Genomic DNA, 12,191 nt, shown 5'->3' with positions numbered 1-12,191 from the left:
GTGAAATAAGCCACAAAAAGACAAATATGATTCCACTTATATGAGGTATTTAGAGAAGTCATATTCACAGACACAGAAAGTAGAATGATGGTTGCCAAGGGAGAGGAGCAGTGGGGACTGGGGAGCTCTTTAGTGGGCATAGTCAGTTTTGCAAGATAAAAATGTTTTGGAGATTGGTTGTAAAATGTGAATGTCCCTAACGCTACTGAACTCTATACTTAAAAAGGTTAAGTACATTTTGTTATGTGTATTTTACCACAGTTTATTTTAATGCCAAAAGCTCAGAAAACAAACCAAGAAAGACTAACACATGTACTATTTGTGGTGGGTTGTAGCCAGAGAGGAAGGTGAAAACCAGTGGGCAGTGATGGATGGTTGCAACTCCGATGAGAGAAACATGTTTGAGGCATTTATACACGTATAATAAACCCAAACGCCAAATGAGCTCTCACGTGTAATCCATAAAATCTCCTAGGACCCTAGAGATCAAGTTGCTACTCAGCACTGAGATTGTACAAGTGCAAAATGTAAGGAGAAACTTGACCTTGGGCTTCATTTAACGCCTGCTTGTCAAGTTCTTCATTTCTCTGAAACCCTAGAGCTTCAACATGCTGAAGAGCTAACAAGCTTTAAAAATAGTTATTTTTCTGCCGGGCGCGGTGGCTCAAGCCTGTAATCCCAGCACTTTGGGAGGCCGAGGCGGGTGGATCACGAGGTTGAGAGATCGAGACCATCCTGGTCAACATGGTGAAACCCCGTCTCTACTAAAAGTGCAAAAAATTAGCTGGGCGTGGTGGCACGTGCCTGTAATCCCAGCTACTCAGGAGGCTGAGGCAGGAGAATTGCCTGAGCCCAGGAGGCGGAGGTTGCGGTGAGCCGAGATCGTGCCATTGCACTTCAGCCTGGGTAACAAGGGCGAAACTCCGTCTCAAAAAAAAAAAAAAAAGTTATTTTTCTAACATTACCACAAATAGACAGTTTACATTTAAATTCTATTTGAGCTCATGGCTTCCTTGAGGATCAAAGAAATAGACAAGATAAGGCCAAAGAGCTCTTTGTGTTCCAGGAAGCACAAGACAGGGACAGGTAGGGTCGTGGTCTTGCCAGGGCCTGGGTGGACTCACTCACTACTTGGAGCAGACCCTGAATGAGCTTCTGGCCTTGGACCTCCCCAAAGCCCACAAAGTGGCCACTGTGGTCTGGACCTTGGGGCAGGTACTAATGCTAGATTCTTACTGACATTTTGTTAACTGCCTATTTTTAGTACTTATTTTCAAATTAAAAAATCTTTGAAGCCTTTCATTCTGAACCCTGTTCACCCTACATTATTTGGTTTAAATAATACGACATCCTCCTAAGTTTCCAGGGCACAGAACACAGTGTTGGGTCTGGGCTCCTGTGAGCAAAAGATTTGAGGCTGCAGCATTCTCCCCTCCAGTCAGGGGACAGCCAGGAAGACAGTCCCGGTTAAGTCTAGCAGAGTGGCTTAGACTCCCCTTTTCTGCAGCTGCCTGAGACCTATGTAAATGGCTGTCCCCTTTGAGACAACAGAGATAAGCACTGGCAGCAAGTGACCTACCAGACTTAACCCCAGTTCGCCATTCTGTCCTATAAGAGTTCCTGTGTTTCCTTGTGTTATAACAACTCCTCAAATCCATTTCTTTGGGGAATGACTGCTTCCCCAATCTGTGGGGTTCTGGTGGGCCTGCAAGTCACAGTAACCCATTCTCCCCTCCCCACAGGTGTGTACATGAGGGCAGGCCAGGGTGAGGCCTTCCCTGGAATTCCCAGCTTGTAGGGCAGTGTCAGTTCCTGTATAACCCCAGGACACTCCACGTAACTGTAGCCTAGCACGTGAAGAAAACCTGCCGGCAGTGCGGAAGGATGAAGCCGACAGACAGATGAAACCACAAGTGGAGAGCGGGAAGGAGAGCTCAGGTGCCCTGGAGGCGTTGCATCCTGACCCCTGCGTGTTCTAGGGAATATCCAGTTATTAGCTCTTTGACCTTGAGCAAGATATTCATCCTCTCCAACCATCTGTTCCATAATTTATGAAACTGGGAGAGTAAAAGCTCTTTTCTAGGATGGTTGTGAGAATCAGACCACGTAAGCAAAGCCCGTGCCCTTCACAGGTCTGGTGTTTACTCAGCTCCTCCAGTGCAGGAACTTCCTGAGCTCCTCTCCTCCTCCCCTATCAGGTTGGGCCTGTAAAGTAGAAATCTGGAACTAATAAAAGTCTAATGAATAAACGGATAGCTGAACCTATTCTGGAAGTTCTACTTTGTGTGTTTTGGGGGGTTGTAATCATCTGAGCATTTTTACCACCTGTTTCATCAGAAGCCTCTGCTGCCGATTTTCTCTTTTACGCATCCTTGCAAATCCCCCACGTTATATGACACCAAGGGCCTGAGGAACTTGCCCAAGAGCAGCCTTGAGCTTGATTCAGTTCCTGCCTGCCCTCTCATTATTCATGAAGTCTGAGAGTTGCCAGAGGTGACTGGGAGACAAGAGAGAAAACTCTACTGAGTTCCCAAACTGCCAAGCAGAAAAGACAAGGCTGCCAGCCTAAGGCAGGACAAAGAACTGTCCTGCACTCTACAGTCTAAGTCAAGGAGATCACTAAGAGGTCTGTTGAAATCCTAGACCACGCCGTGTCTGCCTCTCACTGACTTCCCGGCTTGGCGGCACTGGGTTGTCCCCATCCTTAGTGCCTGGCAGGCTAGGAAAGTCCCATGTCTGTGTCACAGGGTTTGGCACATGGTGTTTTTCACATGGGATGCTACGTCAAGATTTGTGTCTGAGGCTTCAACTGATAATATCCGATGGTTTTTCTCAAGCCATTCATGATCTGCTCATCCACTATGAAGTCCCTGCTACATGTGAGGCACAGCAAGTATGCTCTGTATCAAATACCAGGCATCATCCTAGTGACCTCAAGCAAACAAACACCCTGTGTGTAATGGTTTATAGAGCCATGCAGAATTCCTGCTGCCTGAGGAATAAACAGCCCGGTCTTGAGGTCTCAAGTAGCTGCTGAAAAGTCTGAGCTTTTAACACGGTCTCTTTTCGGGTCTCCAATTCTTAGTACGGTCAGGCTCTCAAACACCTGCTTTTTAACAAGAGCTCACTGAAGGCAACAATTTTTGCTGGCATAGCATGTTGGGCACAGGTGGTCTCAATGACTGTTTATCCTAAGTATGCATGTAAATGGGGAAAGAGAAAATTACATCGAGCAATCGAGTCTGATTTTCATTTTTCAGCTGTGTGTGCAAGTCTACTCTAAGGCAATTCTTAATGTATACTCGATTTCCATGTTTCCCTTCTATATTCCCACCTGCTGCTGGCCTTTGAACAACCTTACCTGAGCGGAGAATGGCTGCTTCTCTGGCAAGACGTTTCTAGAATGTGTGTGCTGGGCCAAAGCTTGGACCTGATCTCTTCAGAGATCTTGTGGATAGACTGATAGAGAAGAAAGCAAACAACTCATGAAGCAATGTATATGGACAAAGAGGTGCTACAATGATCAAAAGGGATAAAGTAAAAAATACAGAAGAGTCTAATCGATTCTGCATCATAGTGAATCAAGGCACATACTAACATGAATTTTACAGAGAACCAAGGCCTTTTGATCCAATGCCAAAGCACCAGGAGGTCTTTATTTTTTTAACTACAGTAAAATATACACAACATAAAATTTACTATGCTAACCATTTTTTTCCTTTTTAAGACTGTTACCCAGGCTGAAGTGCAGTGGTGGGATCATAGCTCACTGCAGCCTCTAACTCTAGGGCTCAAGCTATTCTCCCATTTCAGTCATCCAAATAGCTGGGACTACAGGTGCTCATCACAACGCTCAGTTAATTTATTATTATTTTATTTTTATTTTTCTGAGGCAGAGTATTACTCTGTTCTGTTGCCTAGGCTGGAGTACAGTGGCGTGATCTTGGCTCACTGCAACCTCCACCTCCTGGGTTCAAGTGATTCTCCTGCCTCAGCCTCCCAAGCAGCTGGGATTACAGGCACCTGTCACCATGTCCGGCTAATATTTTGTATTTAATAGAGATGGGGTTTCGCCACATTGGTCAGACTGGTCTCAAACTCCTGACCTCACGTGATCCACCTGGCTTGGCCTCCCAAAGTGCTGGGATTATAGGCGTGAGCCTGTGCTCTTGGCCTAAAAAACTTCTTATTGGTAGAAACAGGAGTCTTGCTCTGTTGTCAGGTTCGTCTTCAACTCCTGGGCTCAAGCAATCCTCTTGCCTCAGCCTCCCAAAGTCCTGGGATTACAGGTATGAGCCACCATGTCTCGTGTGTCTTAACTTTTTTTTTTTTTTTTTTGAGACAGTCTCCCTCTGTCACCCAGGATAGAGCACAGTGGTGCCATCTTGGCTCACTGCACCTGCCTGCCTCCCACGTTCAAGTGATTCTCAGACCTCAGCCTCTTGAGTAGCTGGGACTACATGCACATACCACCATAATGGGCCAAATTTTATGTTTTCAGTAGGAACACGATTTCACTATGTAGCCCAGGCTGGTCTTGAACTCTTGGCCTCAAGTGATTCACCCACCTTGGCCTCCCAAAGTACAAGGATTACAGGTGTGAGCCACTATGCCCAGAAGTCTTAACCATTTTTAAGAGTACATATCAGTAGTGTTAAGTACTTTCACATTGTTGTACAACCACATTCACATTATTGTTGAACATTTTCATCTTGCAAAATTATACCCAATTAAATAACTCCACATTTCCTCCTACCCCTGGCAACCACCATTCTACTTTATCTATGAATCTGACAACTCTTAAGTACCTCATAAATTCATATATATGTTCTCATGTATCCATATATGTGTGGAATCATACAATATCTGTCTTTAACTGGCTTATTTTATTTGGCATGTCTGTTCTCAAGGTTTATCTATTTTGTCTTCATTAAAATACCAATAACATTCTTCAAGAAAATAGAAAAAAAAAAGTACTAAAATTTACATGGAACCACAAAAGAGCCAGCATAGCCAAAGCTATCCTAAGCAAAATGAACAAAACTGGAGGAATCACATTATCTGACTTCAAATTATACTATGGAGCTATGGTAACCAAAACAGCATGGTACATAAAAACAGACACAGACCAATGAAACCAAATAGAGAACCCAGAAAGAAGTCCATGTACCTAAAAGTGAACTCATCTTCAACAATGGTGCCAAAAACATATACTAGGGAAAAGACAGTCTCTTCAATAAATGGCACTGGGAAAACAGGATTTCCATATGCACAAGAATGAAACTAGACCCCTATCTCTCATCATATACAAAAATCAAATCAAAATGGATTAAGGATTTAAAACTAAGACCTCAAACTATGAAACAACTACAAGAAAACATTGGGAAAAATCTCCAGGATATTGGTGTGGGCAAAAATTTCCTGAGCAACACCCGACAAGCACAGGCAACCAAAGCAAAAATGGACAAATGGAATCACATCAAATTAAAAATTGTCTGTAGAGCAAAAGAAACAACAAAGTGAAGAGACAACTCACAGAATGGGAGAAAATATATGCAAACCACCCATTTGATAAGGCATTAATAACTAGAACATACAAGGATCTCAAACAACTTCACAGGAAAAAATCTAATAATACAATCAAAAAAATGGGCAAAGAGCTTGAACAGTTTTCAAAAGACATACAAATGGCAAACAGGCATATGACAAGGTGCTTATCACTGATCATCAGATAAATGCAAATCAAAACTACAATGAGGTATCGTCTCATCCCTTAGTTAAAATGGCTTAGAGGCTGTGGAGAAAGGGGAACCCTTGTACACTGTTGGTGGGAATACAGATTAGTATAACCACTATGGAGAACTACTTGGAGGTTCCTCAAAAAACTAAAAATAGAGCTACCAGTTCAGCAGCCCCACTGCTGGGTATATACCCAAAAGAAAGGAAAGATATCTGCACTCCCTTGTTTGTTGCAGCACTGCTGATAATAGCTAAGATTTGGAAGCAACTTAAATGTCCATCAACAGATGAACAGATAAAGAAAACATAGTACAGGACGGACACCATGGCTCATGCCTGTAATCCCAGCACTTTGGGAGGCCAAGGCAGGCAGACTGAGCTCAGGAGTTCAAGACTAGCCTGGGCAACATGGCAAAACCCTATCTATACTAAAATACAAAAATTAGCTGGTGTGGTGGCACATGCTTATAGTCCCAGCTACTTGGGGGACTGAGGTGGGAGGATCACTTGAGCCCAGGAGATGAAGGTTGCAGTGAGCCGAGATTGTGCCATTGCACTCCAGCCTGGGTGACAGAGACCCTATCTCAAAAAAACCCAAAACAAACAAACAAACAAACAAAAAAACAAGAAGTGGTACATATATACAATGAAATACTATTCAGCTATAAAGAAAGAATGAGATCCTGCCTGTCATTTGCAACAACATGGATATTAATGGAGATCATTGTGTTAAGTAAAATAAACCAGGCACAGAAGGACAAATATCCCACGTTCTCATTTATTTATGTGATCTAAACATCAAAACAACTTAATTCATTGACAGATAATAGAAGGATGGTTACCAGAGGCTGGGAAGGGTGGTGGGAGGCTAGGGGGAGGTGGGGAGCATTCATGGGTACAAAAACATAGTTAGAATGAGTAAGACTTACTGTTTGACAGCACGACAGGGTGACTAGAGTCAATAAAGCATATTTTAAACTAAGAGTGTAACTGGATTGTTTGTAATACAAAAGATAAATGATTGAGGGAATAGATGCCTCATTCTCTATGTGATTATTTCATGTTGCATGCCTGTGTCAAAACATCTCATGTACCCACAAAAATTAAAAATTAAAAAAATTGACCAGGTGCAGTGGCTTACACCTATAATCCCAGCACTTTGGGAGGCCAAGGTGGGCAGATTATCTGAGGTCAGGAGTTCGAGACCAGCCTGGCCAACATGGCAAAACCCCATCTCTACTAAAAATACAAAAATCTGCCTAGAGTGTTGGCATGTGTCTGTAATTTCAGCTACTCAGGGAGGCTGAGGCAGGAGAATTGCTTAATCCTGGGAGGCGGAGGTTGCAGTGAGCTCACATTGTGCCATATTGCACTCCAGCTTGGGTGACAGAACGAGATGTCATCTCAAAAAAATAAATAATTAAAAATTAAAACAATTGTAAAAAGGCTCATCCACTTTGTATCATGTCAGAATTTCAAGGTCACTGTTTCATTGTATGCATTCCACATTTCATCCCGTTATCCACTGACGGGCACTTGGGTTGCTTCTATCTTGGCTGCTGCTAACAATACTGCTACAAACAAGGGTGTACAAGAATCTCTTTGAGATCCTACTCTCAATTTTTTGCGTGCGTGTGCATGCGCGCACATGCGTGCGCGCGCACACACACACACACACACACACACCCAGAAGTAGAAGTGCTGGATCATATGGTAATCCCATGTTTAATGTTTTGAGGAACTTCCATATTGCTTTCCACAGCAGTTTCATTACTTACATTCCCACCAACAGTACATATGACTTCTAATATCTCCACATGCTCACCAAAAATTATTTTCAATTTTTTTTGATAGTAACCATCCTCATGGGTGTGAGGTGGTATTTCATTGTGATTTTGACTTGTATTTCCCTAATGATTAGTGATGCTGAGCCTCTTTTCATACGCTTACTGGCCAACTATATCTTCTTTGGAGAAATATCTATTCAAATCTTTTGCCTTTCGTTTTCTTTGAGACAGGGTATAGTTCTGTCACTCATGCTGGAGTGCAGTGGCGCAATCAGGGCTCACTGCAGCCTCATCCTCTTAGGCTCAAGCAATCATCCCACCTCAGTCTCCTGAGTAGCTGGGCGGCAGGTACCTGCCACCATACCTGGCTAATTAAGAAAATTTTTTTGTAGCAACAGGGTCTCGCCATGTTGCCCAGGTTGGTCTTGAATTCCTGGGCTCAAGCAATCCTCCTGCCTCAGCCTCCCAAAGTGCTGGGATTATAGAGTGAGCCACAGTGCTTGGCCATTTTTGCTGCCTGCAACCCCTTTTTGGTAGTCTTCCTCTGTCATCCAGGCTGAAGTGCAGTGGCATGATTATGGCTCACCGCAGCTTCAACTTCTGAGGATCAACTGATGCTCCCTAATAGCCTCCCAAGTAGCTGAGACTGCAGGCATGCACTTCCATGCCCAGCTAATTTTAAAAAATGTTTTGTAGAGATGGGGTCTATGTTACCCAGGTAGGTCTCAAACTCCTGAACTCAAGAGATCCTCCTGTCTTGGCTTCCCACGGTGTTGGGATTACAGGCATTGCCCGACCTTCTGGCCATTTTAAATTGGGTTGTTTTCTGTTGTTGGCTGAGAGATCTTTTCTGATAATAATTTAAACAATGTTACTTTTTTTTTTTTTTTTTTTTGAGATGGAGTTTCGCTCTTGTTACCCAGGCTAGAGTGCAATGGCGTGATCTCAGCTCACCGCAACCTCCGCCTCCTGGGTTCAGGCAATTCTCCTGCCTCAGCCTCCTGAGTAGCTGGGATTACAGGCCCACGCCACCATGCCCAGCTAATTTTTTGTATTTTTAGTAGAGACGGGGTTTCACCATGTTGACCAGGAAGGTCTCGATCTCTTGACCTCGTGATCCACCCGCCTTGGCCTCCCAAAGTGCTGGGATTACAGGCTTGAGCCACCGCGCCCGGCACAATGTTACTTTTAATATTAACAATTTTAAAGTAATATTTTTGAAATATGTATTTTAAATATGTCATACAAAGTGCATTTCAAGTATTCAAGTATAAATATACACTCTGTTCTCCCAATCAGAATAGAGTGGACTTTTTTTGAACCCCCTACTGATAACAATATTGTCATTATAAATTAGGAAACTGAAATTTAGAAAGGATGAGCACCTTACCCAATAGGACACTGTCTTTCTTAGTATTACCTTTAGACATCACTGAACTGTAGGCTGTTTTTGTCTAGGCTTAACTAGGGAAGAAGCAACTTTCAATCTCACCCAAACGGTTAACAGAATCTATTTCCTGTGGCTGCGGAACTCAGGGCTCTGGCTTCTTGCTGACTCTTGGCCAGAGTCCTCCCTTAGCTCCTAGAAGCCTCTTGCAGTTTCTTGCCCCATGTGTCTCCTCAACATGTGCACTTCATTAAGACAAAGAGAGCCTAGAGCTAATTTGCTAGCAAGATGGAGTCTTATATAGTATATGTTATCAAGCAGCTACATTCCACCACCTTTGCCATTTTCTATTGCTGTGAAGCAACTCACAGACCCCAATCATTATCAAGGGGATGATACAGTAGAAAACGGCAAAGGGCATGACCACTAGGTTACCAGAGTGGCAGATTGTATTTTTCAAAAACAGCCACAGCAATATTCTCTGACATGGTCTTCTAGTACCTTGTTACTTTTCATCAACAATTTCCCCTGCTTCCCTGTCACTGAAGTTCAGTGACACTGTGATACGGTTTGCCTGGCTCTCTCTTTTGGGATACTTGCCCTTAGAACTCAACCTCCATGATCTGAGGCAGGCCAAAACAACCCACATGGAGAGATCACATGGAGAGGTTCACATGGTCAGAAATAGAGGCCTCAAACAACAGCCAGCATTAATTGTCAGCCATGCGCTTTCAAATAATTCCTGTCCTCAGCCTGAATCTTTCAGCTAAGGCCTTAGTCATTGTGGAGCACAGAAAAGCCAGCTTTTTAAAGCCCTGTCCAAATTCCTGACCAATAAACAAGCATAATAAATGGTTGTTTCATGCCACTAAATTTTGGGTTGATTTGTTACAAAGCCATAGTAATTGGGACAACACATTAATAAAGGAGAAATAACTCACAATTCTCTCAACACATGCAGAAAAAGAACTTGATAGAATTCAACATTTATTAATGATTAAAAAGTTCCAGCAAACTAGAAACTGAAGGGAATTTCATTAACCTAAAAGTTAATAAATAAAACTTACTGCACACAGTGTATTTATTGATGAAATGTTGATATTTTTCCTCTATAATCACTTCTATTCATTATATTGAAAGTTCTTGCTAACTGAAAAGATAAAAGGCCTAAGAATTAGGAAGAAATAGAACTGCCTTTAGCTGCAGATTACATGTCTGTATAGAAAATCTGAAATTATAATTAGGATTCAGTGAGTTTAGTAGGACTGTTGGACACTAGAGCAACATTAAAAAATCAATTTTATTTCTATTTGCAAAAAAAAAAAAAAAAAAAAAAAAAATTGAAGACTGGGCATAGTGGCTCATGCATATAATCCCAACAGTTTGGAAAGCCAAGGCAGGAGAATCATTTGAGCTCAGGAGTTCGAGACGAGCTTGGGCAAAATAGCAGACCTTGTCTCTACAAAAACATTAAAAAATTAACTGGGTGTGGTGGCGTGCACTTGTAGTCTCAGCTACGTCAGAGGAGGTCGAGGCTATAGTGAGCTGTGATGGCACCACTGCACTCCAGCTTGGGCAGCAGAGCAAGACAAGAAACCACCTCTTAAAAGAAAGAATAATTAACAACTGAAAATTTAGAAGCTATTATTTTTAATAGCATCAAACATATTGCTTAAAAATAAATCTTACATAAAAAGTATGAAACTCTTATTAAAAAAAAAACAATAAAACAGAGCAATAGAAAATCTAAATGGAGAAATACACTACATTCATAGACCAGAAGACTAAACCTCAAGATGTTACTCCCCTTCCAAATGATATATAAATTCAAGAAAATCACAATCAAAATTGCAATAGTGTGCATACATGTAAGTGTACTTGTGTTTAAGTTGGTAAGCTGGCTCTAACATTTGGAAATGCAATGACAAAACAATATCAAAAGAAAGAACAGGGTTAGAGAACTTTCTCATTAAGATACTGATATGCTTGATAATACTAGAGTAATTAAGAGTGTGGTATTGGGAAATGGAGAAACAGACTGATAAAACGGAATACAGACCCCAGCAATAAACTCAAATATATATATGGACACTTGTTTTACAGCAAAGATGGCAGTGAAGTGCCTTTTCAATAAACGGTGCAGGAACAGTCTGTACGTAGAGGAAGGAAACCTGAGTCTTACCTCACACTACACATAAACCTATCTATTCCAGATCTCTTTTACAGCTAGATTTAAAAGGCTAAACATTTAAAATGTAACAGAATATATTCACAAACTTGGAGTAAAGACTTCTTAGTTAGTACATAAAGGCTGGGTGCAGTGGCTCATGCCTGTAATCCCAACACTTTGGGAGGTTGAGGTGGGTGGAATTCTTGAGGTCAGGAATTTGAGACCAGCCTGGCCAACATGGTGAAACCCTGTCTCTACTAAAAATACAAAAACTAGCAGGGCATGGTGATGAGCATCTATAAACCCAGCTACTCGGGAAGTGGAGGCAGGAAGATCACTTGAGCTCAAGAGGCAGAGGCTACAGTGAGCCAAAATCACACTACTGTACTCTAGCCTAGGTGACAGAGCAAGACTCCATTTCAAAAAAAAAGTAGAAAACTATAAAAAATAAACATAAAAATTATTAACTACAAAGGAAAAAAAAATACATTTCTCTAGTTTAAAATTAAGAACTTCTCAAGAGACATCATTAAGTGTATGGCAAAGCAAGCCAGAATGGGACAAGCGGTTTGGCACAGATTATAACTGAAAAGAGTCAGATCCAGAATTCATGAAGAACACCTAAAAATCTATTAGAAAAGAATACTTACAAAGGCATTTCATAAAAGAGGAAATCAAATGGCCTATATAAATACGAAAAGGTGCTCAATCCCACTAATAACCAGGGAAATGCAAACAAAAACCACAGTAAGATACTATTACATACCCACCAAAAGTGGCCAGTGTAAATGAACAACACTAAAAATACCAACTGGTCAGAACAGAGAACTTGCCAGGGGGGGTCTTCGGAATATACAGTTGTTCAGTATATACTGTTAGACTTTTGATTGTTTTTATATATTTTTTTATGCAGATAAGCTTTTCATTTTCATTCAGAGTTGGGCCATCTGTAATTTTCTGATAGGTTTCTCTTATAAATCCTGAAAAAAAAAAAAAACAACAATACTGAGTATTCCAAATCCTATGTCCACATTTACAAACACTGTATGTATTAAGAGTATTTCTAATACCATACCATTCACTCACTGTTGTCCAAAGATTATCCAAC

At 41.6% G+C, this 12,191-nt stretch overlaps 1 protein-coding gene across 15 annotated transcripts in view; it reads right to left on the bottom strand.

Annotated features, from left to right (window-relative positions):
* Nucleotides 1–12,191, bottom strand: part of RAPGEF6 (Rap guanine nucleotide exchange factor 6) — a 246,205-nt gene that overhangs the window by 13,517 nt on the left and 220,497 nt on the right. For 13 of the 15 annotated variants that reach the window (XM_074381717.1, XM_074381730.1, XM_074381755.1 and 10 more), the window contains one exon: nt 4,316–12,063. The gene's annotated coding sequence lies outside the window, so the exon portion shown is untranslated. Of the gene's footprint in view, nt 1–3,361; nt 3,460–4,315; nt 12,064–12,191 lie in introns of those variants that run through there. The other 2 variants (XM_074381725.1, XM_074381732.1) reach the window with 2 other exon arrangements.

Source organism: Saimiri boliviensis, chromosome 1 (assembly GCF_048565385.1).
Source record: "Saimiri boliviensis isolate mSaiBol1 chromosome 1, mSaiBol1.pri, whole genome shotgun sequence".
In the NCBI taxonomy this organism is placed as follows: domain Eukaryota; kingdom Metazoa; phylum Chordata; class Mammalia; order Primates; family Cebidae; genus Saimiri; species Saimiri boliviensis.
Note: the sequence above shows the minus strand (reverse complement) of the source record. Positions and strands in the feature narration are given on the sequence as shown.